Source organism: Mobula birostris, chromosome 23, assembly GCF_030028105.1.
Source record: "Mobula birostris isolate sMobBir1 chromosome 23, sMobBir1.hap1, whole genome shotgun sequence".
In the NCBI taxonomy this organism is placed as follows: Eukaryota; Metazoa; Chordata; class Chondrichthyes; order Myliobatiformes; family Myliobatidae; genus Mobula; species Mobula birostris.
Genome location: NC_092392.1, coordinates 1813546 through 1826216, shown reverse-complemented (window position 1 = coordinate 1826216; position 12671 = coordinate 1813546).

Genomic DNA, 12671 nt, shown 5'->3' with positions numbered 1-12671 from the left:
CAGTTCAGTATCCATCTTCTTCCTGGGCTCGTGCACAAAAGCCACGGCTTCCTCCACTTGCAAGACAATGATATTAGTTTTCTTGGTGAATGGCTCACATCATCCTCGATCATAAGGGACTGCCTAAGAAGAGGAATGGTGATAGGACTAGCAGTCAGAAAGATTCCCAGAGCTGCAATGTGGTGCTCCAGATCTGACCCCAATAAAACAGCTTTAAAATTCATTATGATTAATTTATTTGCTCTGAGCTCAGCATATTACAAATGCAATGTACAGAAATTTTGTGTTATATTATTGGCAAACCTATTAAGAAGATATTTATCAACATTGCAACATGATAAATTGATTTGCTGTTGATCATTAAGTTTTTGAGATACAACCTCAATCTGTACTACAATTACAGTAAGTAAATTGATGTGCAATACATTAGGATGTGAAGCATTAGTTGTTTCAGAACTAAATATGCACTATAAACGTTTATCTAATGTACTTTTAAAAAATTGACACCCTGGTCCTAAGCTCCCTCTGGCTGTTGGATTCATATTGCTGACAACATTGCACAGTTGACTAGAAAACACTGCAATGTTTGACCTCTGTTGTTATTTATGGCCGAGCCTATTACCGCAAGCTATTCAAAGGCTTTATACTAATAATTGTCCATTAATAGTTCAATTTCCGCACAGAAAATATTTCAAACAACCACGGCTCTGGTAATTCCGCTTATTAATGTCAGCATTAGAGGTGCTAATCTTGAGAAATTGTACACAAAGTTGCAGCAGAAAACAGACACAAGGGATTCTGAAGATGCAGAATCCTGCTGTTCATGTTCTGTGGATTTTTGCACTTTGAGCAGCACACACAAAATGCCAGAGGAACTCAACTAGTCAGGCAGCACCTATGGAGTGGAATAAATGGAGTGGAACATTGTGAGCTGAGGCCTTTCATCAACTGTTGGTGGAACTCAGTGGGTCAGGCAGCTTCTGGGGATGGCCAATGTTTCAGGTTGAGATCCTGCCTCACGATTCTGCTTTCTTGTTTCCTCATGTGTTTTTCTGTCTCTTGCACCTGGTCCTTTGAGATTGTGCATGCACTGGTAGTAATCTTCTGGCATAAATTGCAGATCAGTTTCCAAGTATTGGAAGAAGCAGAAAATATGCATGGGGACTACAGAGCAGTTAGCTTGACAGTGATAGGAGGAAGGATGCTGGAATGTATGATTGTATATTGTTATAAAGACAATGCCTCAGGAGGACAGCATCCATCCAGGACGTGCTCTCTTCTCATTGCTGCCATCAGCGAGGACGTTCAATCAGAATCAGAATCAGGTTTAATATCATCAGCGTATGTCATGAAATTTGTTAACTTTGCGGCAGCTCTACAATGCAATAAATGATAAATATAGTAAAAAAAATTACAGTTATATGTATATTAAATAGGTAAGTTAAAATAAGTAGTCCAAAAATAGAAATATTTTTAAAAGTAGTGAGGTAGTTCATGGGTTCAATGTCCATTTAGAAATCAAATGGCGGAGGGGAAGGAGCTGTTCCTGACTTGCTGAATGTGTGCTTTCAGGCTTCTGTACCTCCTTCCTGACAGTAACATGTCCTGGGTGATGGAAGTTCTTAATGATGGATGTCACCTTCCTGAGGCACCGGTCGTTGAAGATGTCTTGGATGCGACTGAGGCTAGTACCCATGATGAAGCTGGCTAACTTTACAACTCTCTGCAAATTACTTTGATCCTGAGCAGTAACTCCCACGCACCCCCCCCCAACCCACTATGCAGCCAGTCAGAATGCTCTCCACGGTACATCTGTAGAAGTTTTCGAGTGTTTTAGGTTTCAAACCAAATCTCCTCAAACTCCTGAAGAAATACAGCTGCTGTCTTTCCTTCTTTATAGATGCATCAATATGTTGCAACCAGGTTAGGTCCTCAGAACCTGAAATTTCTCACTCTCTCCACTTCTGATCCCTCTATGGGGATTGGTTTGTGTTCCCTCGTTCTACCCTTTCTGAAGTCCACAATCAGCTCTTTGGTCTGGAGCCTGAAGATGCACACTCAATGTTTTATGAAGAACTTCAAAGTTCAAAGTATATTTATTATTGAAGTATGTATCCCATATACAACCTTGAGATGCATCTTCTTGCAGGCAACCACAAAACAAAGAAATACAATAGAATCCAGGAAAGCCCCCATGCCACAAACATATTCATACATCCAATGTGTGAAAAATTAAGAACAAATCATACAAACAATAAAAAAAAAGGAAATAAACAATCTATAGAACAGGAACTGCAGAAAGAAAACCCACAGCCATGGAGCCAAGTTCAGAGATGCAGCCAGTCCAGGAGCCCAATGGCTACAGGCCACGGCCATGGAGCCAAGTTCAGAGCTGATGGCAGCAGGCCACAACTGCAGAGTCAGCTTAGCACTGAGATGAATAAAGCTGTGGCTGTACCTGCCTACTTGAGAATCCCAAATATTTCAGGATACCACAAAAGTGCCAGGTCATACAGACGGTTGAAAAGCACACCTCCCAGTGGGAAATTACAGGCTGTGGATTGCAGTGATCATAGTCCCAAAAAGGTATATTTGGTAATATTGGTAGTAGTTTTGTTTACTGCCTGTAAAACGTCGCCATATCTCATCAGCTCCATCTTCGCAAGAAGTTCTTCCCCTCTGCTCTCAGATTTCTGAATGGTCCTTGAATCAATGAACACTACCTCACTGTTTTTGTCTCTTTTTGCCTGATTTATTTAATTTTTTGTTTTCTTTTTGTAACTGAAAGGATATCTTTTTTATTGCATTGTATTGCTACCTCAAAGCAACCAATTTTCTGATGTACTGCATGCCAGTGATAATAAAATTCATTCTGATTCTGATTCTGAAAGTAGAAGTAACTGGATTGGGAAGTGTGAACAGGAGTTTATGATTGGAAGATCATGAATGACAAATCTCTTGAGGTTTTTGAGGATGGAGTTAGCAAAATGGATAAGAGGAACCAATGGATGTCATATTGTTGGACTTTTCAAAAGTATTTCATAGGGTGTTACACAAGATGGTATTAAAATTAGTACATGGTAACATACAGTAGTTCTGAAGACTGGTTAGCAGACAGAGGAAATGATGATAAAATAGTTTAGAGATATGATGCAGAACAGGGCCTTTCGACCAAACGAGCTGTAATGCCCAGCAAACAACAGGAATTCTGCAGATGCTGGAAATTCAAGCAACACACATCAAAGTTGCTGGTGAACGCAGCAGGCCAGGCAGCATCTGTAGGAAGAGGTGCAGTCGACGTTTCAGGCCGAGACCCTTCATCAGGACTAACTGAAGGAAGTAATGCCCAGCAACCCACTTATTTAACCCTAGCCTCATCACAGGATAACTTACAATGACCAATTACACTAGTAACCGGTATGTCTTTGGACTGTGGGAGGAAACCCACACGGTTCATGGGGAGGATGTACAAACTCCTTACAGAGGATGCCAGAACTGAACTCTGAGCTCCCGAGTGCCCTGGGCTGTAACTAATTGATTGATTTATTTAGATACAGTGTAGACTAGGCCCTTCCAGCCCTTTGAGCAGGATAATTTACAGCAACTAATTAATCTATTAACTTTTTGAACTGTGAGAAGAAACCAGAGCACCTGGAGGAAACCCATGAGTCACGAGGAAAAAGTACAAGCTCCTTACCGGCAGTGGTGACAATTGAACCCAGGCTGCTGGTATTGTAAAGCATTGTGCTAATTGCTACTCTACTGTGGCACTCCAATCGATGTGTGGGGTTCTGGTTGTGAGACTGTGACGGGTGGGATACTGCAGGACTTGGCACTGAGACCTCAGCAGTTCACAGGTCTACGTCAATAATCTGGAGCCTAATGCAATAGATTCTAATGTCCTAATGATAGAAGATCAGGTGACTGTAGAACTTATGACAAGGTTGAAGAGAGGCTTCAGATAAACAGGCAAAGTGAATGAGCGAAGACGTGACAGATGGAATATCATGAGGTAATCAAATTTGACAGAGAAAAAATAAAGTTGGCCTATATTAAACATAGAAATATAGAAAACCTACAGCACAATACAGGCCCTTTGGCCCACAAAGTTGTGCCGAACATGTCCCTACCTTAGGAATTACTAGGGTTACCCATAGCCCTCTGTTTTTCTAAGCTCCATGTACCTATCCAGAAGTCTCTTAAAAGACCCTATCGTATCCACCTCCACCACCATTGCCAGCAGCTCATTCCATGCACTCACCACTCTCTGTGTAAAAAACTTATCCCTGACATCTCTGTATCTACTCCCAAGCACCTTAACCCTATGCCCTCTTGTGTCAGCCATTTCAGCCCTGGGAAAAAGCCTCTGACTATCCCCACAATTAATGCCTCTCATCATCTTTTACACCTCTATCAGATCACCTCTCATCCTTTGTCGCTCCAAGGAGAAAAAGCCGAGTTCACTCAGCCTATTCTCATAGGGCATGCTCCCCAATCCAGGCAACATCCTTGTAAATATCCTCTGCACCCTTTCTATGGCTTCCACATCCTTCCTGTAGTTAGGCAACCAGAAGTGAGCACAGTACTCCAAGTGGGGTCTGACCAGGGTCCTATATAGCTGCAACATTACCTCTCGTCTCCTAAATTCAATTCCACAATTGATGAAGGCCAACACACTGTATGCCTTCTTAACCACAGAGTCAACCTGTGCAGCTGCTTTGAGCATCCTATGGACTCGGATCCCAATATCCCTCTGATCCTCCACATTGCCAAGAGTCTTACCGTTAATACTATATTCTGCTATCATATGTGACCTACCAAAATGAACCACTTCACACTCATCTGTGTTGAACTCAATCTGCCACTTCTCGCCCAGTTTTGCATCCTATCAATGTCCGGCTGTAACCTCTGACAGCCCGCTACACTATCCACAACACCCCCAACCTTTGTGTCATCAGCAAACTTACTAACCCATCCCTCCACTTCCTCATCCAGGTCATTTATAAAAATCACGAAGATTAAGGGTCCCAGAACAGATCCCTGAAGTACACCACTGATCACCAACCTCCACGCAGAATATGACCTGTCTACAACCACTCTTTGCCTTCTGTGGGCAAGCCAGTTCTAGATCCACAAAGCAATGTCCCCTTGGATCCCATGTCTCCTTACTTTCTCAATAAGCCTGGTATGGGCTACCTTATCAAATGCCTTGCTGAAATCCATATACACTACACCTACTGTTCTTCCTTCATCAATGTGTTTAGTCACATCCTCAAAAAATTCAATCAGGCTCGTAAGACACGACCTGCCCTTGACAAAGCCATGCTGACTATTCCTAATCATATTATACCTCTCCAAATGTTCATAAATCCTGCCTCTCAGGATCTTCTCCATCAACTTACCAACGACTGAAGTAAGACTCACTGGTCTATAATTTCCTGGGCTATCTGTACTTCCTTTCTTGAATAAAGGAACAACATCCGCAACCCTTCCATCCTCTGGAGCCTCTCCCATCCCCATTGATGATACAAAGATCATTGCCAGAGGCTCAGCAATCTCCTCCCTCGTCTCCCACGTAGCCTGGGGTATATCTCATCAGGTCCCAGCGACTTATCTAACTTGATGCTTTCCAAAAGCTACAGCACCTCCTCTTTCTTAATATCTACATGCTCAAGTTTTTCATATAGAACATAGAACATAGAATAGTACAGCACAGTACAGGCCCTTCGGCCCACAATGTAGTGCCGACCCTCAAACCCTGCCTCCCATATAAGCCCCCAACTTAAATTCATCCATGTACCTGTCCAGTAGTCTCTTAAACTTCACTAGTGTATCTGCCTCCACCACTGACTCAGGCAGTGTATTCCACGCACCAACCACCCTCTGAGTAAAAAACCTTCCTCTAATATCCCCCTTGAACTTCCCACCCCTTACCTTAAAGCCATATCCTCTTGTATTGAGCAGTGGTGCCCTGGGGAAGAGGCGCTGGCTATCCACTCTATGTATTCCTCTTATTGTCTTGTACACCTCTATCATGTCCCCTCTCATCCTCCTTTTCCCCAAAGAGTAAAGCCCTAGCTCCCTTAATCTCTGATCATTAACCAGGCAGCATCCTGGTAAATCTCCTCTGCACCCTTTCCAATGCTTCCACATCCTTCCTATAGTGAGGCGACCAGAACTGGACACAGTACTCCAAGTGTGGCCTAACCAGAGTTTTATAGAGCTCCATCATTACATCGTGACTCTTAAACTCTATCCCTCGACTTATGAAAGCTAACACTCCATAAGCTTTCTTAACTACCCTATCCACTTGTGAGGCAACTTTCAGGGATCTGTGGACAAGTACCCCCAGATCCCTCTGCTCCTCCACACTACCAAGTATCCTGCTATTTACTTTGTACTCTGCCTTGGAGTTTGTCCTTCCAAAGTGTACCACCTCACACTTCTCTGGGTTGAACTTCATCTGCCACTTCTCAGCCCACTTCTGCATCCTATCAATGTCTCTCTGCAATCTTTGACAATCCTCTACTCTATCTACAACACCACCAACCTTTGTGTTGTCTGCAAACTTGCCAACCCACCCTTCTACCCCCACATCCAGGTCGTTAATAAAAATCACGAAAGGTAGAGGTCCCAGAACAGATCCTTGTGGGACACCACCAGTCACAATCCTCCAATCTGAATGTACTCCCTCCACCATGACCCTCTGCCTTCTGCAGGCAAGCCAATTCTGAATCCACCTGGCCAAATTTCCCTGGATCCCATGCCTTCTGATTTTCTGAATAAACCTACCGTGTGGAACCTTGTCAAATGCCTTACTAAAATCCATATAGATCCCATCCACTGCACTACCCTCATCTATATGCCTGGTCACCTCCTCAAAGAACTCTATCAGGCTTGTTAGACACAATCTACTCTTCACAAAGCCATGCTGACTGTCCCTGATCACACCATGATTCTCTAAATGCCTATAGATCCTATCTTTAAGAATCTTTTCCAACAGTTTTCCCACCACAGACGTAAGGCTCACTGGTCTATAATTACCTGGACTATCCCTACTACCTTTTTTGAACAAGGGAACAACACTTGCCTCCCTCCAATCCTCCGGTACCATTCCCGTGGACAACGAGGACATAAAGATCCTAGCCAGAGGCTCAGCAATCTCTTCCTTCGCCTCGTGGAGCAGCCTGGGGAATATTCCGTCAGGCCCCGGGGACTTATCTGTCCTAATGTATTTTAACAACTCCAACACCTCCTCTCCCTTAATATCAACATACTCCAGAACATCAACCTCACTCATATTGTCCTCACCATCATCAAGTTCCCTCTCATTGGTGAATACCGAAGAGAAGTATTCATTGAGGACCTCGCTCACTTCCACAGCCTCCAGGCACATCTTCCCACCTTTATCTCTAATTGGTCCTACCTTCACTCCTGTCATCCTTTTGTTCTTCACATAATTGAAGAATGCCTTGGGGTTTTAATTTACCCTACTCGCCAAGGCCTTCTCATGCCCCCTTCTTGCTCTTCTCAGTCCCTTCTTAAGCTCCTTTCTTGCTTCCCTATATTCCTCAATAGACCCATCTGATCCTTGCTTCCTAAACCTCACGTATGCTGCCTTCTTGCACCTGACTAGATTTTCCACCTCACTTGTCACCCATGGTTCCTTCACCCTACTATTCTTGATCTTCCTCACCGGGACAAATTTATCCCTAACATCCTGCAAGAGATCTCTAAACATCGACCACATGTCCATGGTACACTTCCCTGCAAAAACATCATCCCAATTCACACCCGCAAGTTCTAGCCTTATAGCCTCATAATTTACCTTTCCCCAATTAAAAATTTTCCTGTCCTCTCTGATTCTATCCTTTTCCATGATAATGCTAAAGGCCAGGGAGCAGTGATCACTGTCCCCCAGATGCTCACCCACTGAGAGATCTGTGACCTGACCCAGTTCATTACCTAGTACTAGATCTAGTATGGCATTCCCCCTAGTCGGCCTGTCCACATACCGTGACAGGAATCCGTCCTGGACACACTTAACAAACCCTGCCCCATCTAAACCCTTCTAACTAATCAGGTGCCAATCAATATTAGGGAAGTTAAAGTTACCCATGATAACAACCCTGTTGTTTTTGCACCTTTCCAAAATCTGCCTCCCAATCTACTCCTCTGTATCTCTGCTGCTACCAGGGGGCCTATAGGATACCCCCAACAGAGTAACTGCTCCCTTCCTGTTCCTGACTTCTACCCATACTGACTCAAAAGAGGATCCTGTTACATTACTCACCCTTTCTGTAGCTGTAATAGTATCCCTGACCAGTAATGCCACCCCTCCTCCCCTCTTTCCGCCCTTCTATCTCTTTTAAAGCACTGAAATCCAGGAATATTGAGAATCCATTCCTGCCCTGGTGCCAGCCAAGTCTCTGTAATGGCCACTACATCATAATTCCATGTATGTATCCAGGCTCTCAGTTCATCACCTTTGTTCCTGATACTTGCATTGAGGTACACACATTTCAGCCCTTCTACCTTACTGTCTTTACATCGTTTATTCTGCTTCTCTTTCCTCAAAGCCTCTCTATATGTTAGATCTGGCTTTACTCCATGCACTTCTTTCACTGCTCTATCGCTCTGGGTCCCATCCCCCTTGCAAATTAGTTTAAACCCTCCTGAACCATGCCAGTGAACCTACCTGCAAGGATATTGCTCCTCCTTGAGTTCAGGTGCAACCTGTCCAATCTGTACAGGTCCCACCTTCCCCAGAAGAGATCCCAATGGTCCAAAAATCTAAAACTCTGCTCCCTGCACCTACTCCTCAGCCACACATTGAACTGCCATCTCCTCCAATTCTTACCATCACTGTCACGTAGCACTGGCAGCAATCCTGAGAACACCACCCTTGAGGTCCTGTTCCTCAGCCTTCAGTCTGCTGCAAGTCATCACTACAATCAGCAAGATCCTTTTCCATAGTGAATACTGAAGTAAAGTATTCATTAAGTACCTCTGCTATTTCCTCCGGTTCCATACACATTTTCCCACTGTCACACTTGATAGGTCCTATTCTCTCACGTCTTATCCTCTTGCTCTTCATATACTTGTAGAATGCCTTGGGGTTTTCCTTAATCCTGCCTGCCAATGCCTTCTCCTGGCCCCTTCTGGCTCTTCTAATTTCCTTCTTAAGTTCTTTCCTGTTTGCCTTATAATCTTCTAGATCTCTAACATTACCTAGCTCTCTGAACCTTTTGTAAATTTCTCTTTTCTTCTTGACTAGATTTCCTACAGCCTTTGTACACCACAGTTCCTGTACCCTACCATAACTTCCCTGTCTCATTGGAATGTACCTGTGCAGAACTCCACACAAATATCCCCTGAACATTTGCCACATTTCTTCCGTACCTTTCCCTGAGAACATCTGTTCCCAATATAAGCTGCTAAATTCCTGCCTGATAGCCTCATAACTCCCCTTACTCCAATTAAATGCTTTTCTAACTTGTCTGTTCCTATTTCTCTCCAATGCTGTTGTAAAGGAGATAGAACTATGATCACTATCTCCAAAATGCTCTCCCACTGGACATCTGACACCTGACTAGGTTAATTTTCCAATTCCAAATCAAGTACAGTCTCTCCTCTTACAGGCTTATCTACATATTGTGTCAAGAAACCTTCCTGAACACACCTAACAAACTCCACCCCATCTAAACCCCTTGCTCTAGGGAGATGCCAATCGATATTTGGGAAATTTAAATCTCCCACCACGGCAACTCTGTTATTATTACATCTTTTCAGGATAAGTTTCCCTATCTGCTCCTCGATATCCCTGTTACTATTGGGCGGCCTATAAAAAACACCTTGTAGAGTTATTGACCCCTTCCTGTTCCTAACCTCGACCCACAGAGACTCCGTAGACAACCCCTCCATGACGTTCACCTTTTCTGCAGCCGTGACACTATCTCTGGTCAACAGTGCCATGCCCCCACCTCTTCTGTCTCCGTTTGTCCTTTCCGAAACATCTAAAACCGGGCACTTGAAGTAACCATTCATGCCCCTGAGCCATCCAAGTCTCTGTAATGGCCACAACATCATATCTCCAAGTATATCATAGCTCCAAGTACTCATCCAGGCTCCGAGCTTATCCGCTTTGTTCACAATACTCCTTGCATTAAAATAGACACATCTCAAACCGTTGGTCTGAGCGTGTCTCTTCCCTATCACCTGCCTATCCTCCTTCACACACTGTCTCCAAGCTTTCTCTATTTGTGAGCCAACCACCACTTCCCCAGTATCCTCAGTTCGGTTCCCACCCCGCAATTAGTTTAAACTCTCCCCAGCAACCTTAGCAAACATCCCTGCCAGGATATTGGTCCCCCTGGGATTCAAGTGCAACCCGTCCTTTTTGTACATGTCACACCCTAAACAGTAAAAGATTGGAAGATGTTCATACGGACCTGGATGAGAATTTAAGTACAAGCATAAACATACCTTCCTACAAATGTATTTTACCTGGTTGAGACCACACCAGAAACATCGTGCACAAATCTATACTCCCATCTGAGGAAGAACACACTTTTAACAGAAGGAAAATTAAAGGTTCAGATGGTGGCTTCCTTGAATGAAGTTATTGTATGAAGAAAGTAAACATTCTGCTGTGCTTCTCCTGTGTCTATTTTAGAAGAACGTGAGCCACTCTCACTGAAATTTACATAAGTCACAAGGGGGTTAACAGGTAGATGAGGAGATGTTGACTCCCCTGACTGGGATGTCTGGAACCTGAGATTACAATCTGAAAGTGAGGGATTTGTCATTCAGATGGAGAGAAATTCCTTTACTCACATTGTAGTGAATCTTTGGAAATCATGGCAAGTAGGCTTTGTGGGTTCATTTGCTGAGTATATACAAGAGGGGTGTATGAGGCATCAGCGAGGGGTAGCACCTCTGGTGGGGGAACATGTCGCATCCTTCTCAGGGCGGTTAGTCCACCTTTGGTCCCCACCTGGCACTCAGCTCTCACCTGTGGCTCCCCGTAGCTGTTTGCATGCGACAGCGGCCACACCCCGGTCAATGGCTTCAGCAAGCCGGCTAAACCAGGAGAGAGTAACTGATGGGTCTCAAACCCTCAGTGAGATAGGGAGTTGTCTATCCCAGCATGTGAAGACAGACTCCGGCGGATTGAGCGGACGAGACCAATGGAAGGTCCAACGGTCAAGAAGGCGGTTTCTGCAAGCGTTGTGGAACGTACAGAGCAGGATAAGACACAGAAGACGTCCTGGTCATCCACTGCGCCTAGTCCCATCTCCAGCTGTCTAGACTCTGTCTTACCACTGGACCCAGATGGGAATTGGGAAGAGAGAGTGAGGCTGACGCTGTGCAACTCTCCCTCAATTAAATCCAAATCACACGCTAGTCTCAACACCATCATTGGTGTCGAGGTCTTCATCGATGACGATGGACAAACCTTATATACAAGACCGAGATTTTTGGATTGTTGGATATGAAAGAAATCATAATAAAAATATTGAAAGAGAAATCAAAGGGATAAGGGATTGGTGCAGGAAAGTAGCACTGAGTTAAAACATCCTATTCCAAAGCAAAGGAAGCACAAGGGGACAAATGGCCTACTTTTATTTTTTATACTTTTATGCTCTTCTCCTTCTTGGACAAACTTTCCCCATCTAATCTAAGATACCTGCAATGAGCAGCAGCCAGTCAGAGATCAGAAGCCTGAGAAGACAGAATTCACCCAGGTTTGTCAACTGAGTAGAAAAGGCAGTCATTCGCGGCAGTCTGGTGTTTTGAGCAGTGGCCAATCAGCATTTGGGATGGATTGACAAGAACAAATTAAAGTAAGGCAGAGGCAAGCACAGCAGCCATTGTTGGAGAGGCCATCATTAGAGTGGTCAGAGTTAGAGTGGAGATTTTGAACCTTCAGTTCTAAGAGGCTTCTGCAAGGAAAGGCTTGAGTCAGAGAAGGTAAAGGAACCTGTACATAGAGTTTTATTAGGACTAGATGGGATAGTGTTTGTCAAATGTGTTCAGGAAAGTTTCTTTCATCAGTACATAGAAATCCCATTGGGAGAGTGTGCGATACTTGATCTGCTATTTGGGCATGAGACAGAACAGTGACACTAGGTGAAAACCTTGCATCCAGTTGTCACAATGCCAATAGCTCCAAAGTAAATACACAAAAAAGATAGGTCTGGTCCAAGAGTTGAGATTCTAAATTGCAGAAAGGCCAATGTTGGTGGTATCAAAAATGATCTGGCAAGTGTTGATTGGGGTGGGCTGTCTTCTGGCAAAGATATACTTGGTAAGTGGGAGGCCTTCAAAAGTTAAATTTTGAGAGTATGAAGCACGTATGTGCCTGTCAGAATAAAAAAGTAAAGAGAACAGGTTTGAATTGGCTTTATTTCTTACATCCTTCACATGCATGAGGAGTAAAAATCTTTATGTTAAGTCTCCATCGAAATGTGTGATGTGCAATCATAATAATTTATAATAAATAGAACAGTCAATGTAACATAGAAATACACTCAGATCAGTGTGAATTAATCATTCTGATGGCCTGGTGGAAGAAGCTGTCCCGGAGCCTGTTGGTTCTGGTTTTTATGCTGTGGTACTGTTTCCCAGATGGTAGCAGCTGGAATAGATTGTGGTTGGGGTGACTCAGG